Source organism: Andrena cerasifolii, unplaced genomic scaffold (assembly GCF_050908995.1).
Source record: "Andrena cerasifolii isolate SP2316 unplaced genomic scaffold, iyAndCera1_principal scaffold0445, whole genome shotgun sequence".
NCBI lineage: Eukaryota > Metazoa > Arthropoda > Insecta > Hymenoptera > Andrenidae > Andrena > Andrena cerasifolii.
In genome coordinates this window covers 21,339-23,372 of record NW_027485338.1, presented here as the reverse complement: position 1 = coordinate 23,372, position 2,034 = coordinate 21,339, and the positions used below count along the sequence as shown (strand labels likewise).

Genomic DNA, 2,034 nt, shown 5'->3' with positions numbered 1-2,034 from the left:
AATCGTCGCTAAACGATTCAAAATTAAACGCTATATTACTACAGCTTATCATCCACAAAGTAATGGTTCGATAGAAAGATCGCACCATGTACTAACAGAGTATTTAAAACAATATACGACGAACGACGATAATTGGGATGATTGGATAGATTTAGCAATGTTTTCATATAACACTGCAGTACATGAGGGTACTAAATTTTCACCGCATGAATTAGTTTTCGGATGCATTGCACGAGAACCTTCGAGTGAAAAACCTATTGGTGAAGATTTAGAACCCACATATGCTGAATACCTTAGAGATTTATTTAACAAGATAACTAATCTGCAAACGGAAGCCCGAGAAAATTTAATAAGGGCAAAAGCCAAATCTAAACAATATTACGATCAAAAAATTAATCCGCAAAATTTTAAAGCAGGAGATTTAGTATATCTCTTGAAAGAACCTCGGAGGACAAAGTTCGCAGATCAGTACTCAGGACCGTATAAAGTACTCGAATTGTTGCCTAATCAGAATGTTAAAATATTAGCTGATGGAACAACTCGTACAGTACACATAAATAAACTTAAACTTGCGTATATTAAGTCAAATCCAGGGTGATTAATAAATAAACAAAATTGTATACAAGTAAAGAATAAACCGACAAAATAACTAAGTGATAAAATACTTAGAGTATCGTCTATTACAGACCATGATACTCCCAATCGAAGTTTCCCAGGAGGTAGAAGAAGACTATAGTAGGGCAATAGAGGAGGTGATATCAACCCTCACTCCACCCCTTTACACTCGAATAGAGCATCTGTACTGCTTGATCAGATGTACGGCAATGACATATACATACAACCACCAGACGAATTCGCCAATATAGTCACGAAAACACCAGGACATATGGCACTAGTAGCTGGCGAAGTGATTCACATCGTAAAATGCATTCCTGTTCAAGTTAAAATACGTAAAACAGATGAATGTTATATAGAATTACCTGTGTGGTTAAGAAATAATTCAATGTTCTTAACACCGAAATCGCACATTTTAACCATTCAAGGGACACATAGGGAATGTAGTCCAATTCTACCAGTCATGTACGAAATTGACCAAGCATGGCACAGAATTTCGCCACATCCAATTGAAGTTCGTCCACCTCAAGTACTACATCCAAAAACATAACTCAACTGGCATTATACATCTCCTTCGCATCTCGCAACCAGCGGAATATATACACAGAAGGAATTGGAAAATCTAAGGGACCACATTATGTTCCCTGCAGAAAAAGCAGCTGTATTAAATACACTCGCCAGAGGAATATCAGGAAAAAATATTCCCGCAGGATCAATTTCATTAATGGGAATTTTGGACGAAGAAACCATCGCCACATTGGCCGAAAATGCAGCAGCCAAATTCTGGAACGGATTCCTTAAATTCGGAACAGTCACCGCAGGACTACTTGGAGTTTTTATCATCATTAAAATAATAAAAACAATATTTGATACCATTATACAAGGATATCAAATACATGCAATCTATGGATGCGGACTACACTTGTTAGGAGCAATTTGGAACTCCTTAACAACGTTAATAATACATCTGGCCAACAAAAAACAAACGTCATCGCAGAATGCAGATCAACTAATAACTGACGAGGGACGACAACCAACTCCAGCAGCAAGAGAATTCAAGGAAGCCACCCAAGAACTAAAACAAATTTCCTCTGGAAATTTGCTTTCTAAGGGGGGAGGTGTCACGTCCCGCGACGTGGAGTCTACTATTAATTAACTCTTTAAATCATATATATTTACTATTTCGTACTTTGGTATATTATAACCACCTCACATAAACTATCAACACAATATGTAGCCGATAAGGCACTATAATTGAAACTGGCGGTAAGAAGAGCTCGAGTCGTGAATCTACGGACGGCAACAGCAAGCAGGAAAACAGCTAACACGAGAGGTGGCAACCAGCCATCTACACGCACACCAGAAAGGCCCAACCAACACCAGTTGACGTTCAGCGTGGGACAGAGGCCCCATCCGCCA

The 2,034-nt window shown here is 38.6% G+C and overlaps 1 pseudogene; it reads left to right on the top strand.

Annotated features, from left to right (window-relative positions):
* The first annotated feature begins 858 nt into the window (after positions 1–858).
* LOC143378126 (uncharacterized) lies at positions 859–1,827 on the top strand (annotated as a pseudogene).
* Positions 1,828–2,034: the final 207 nt, after the last annotated feature.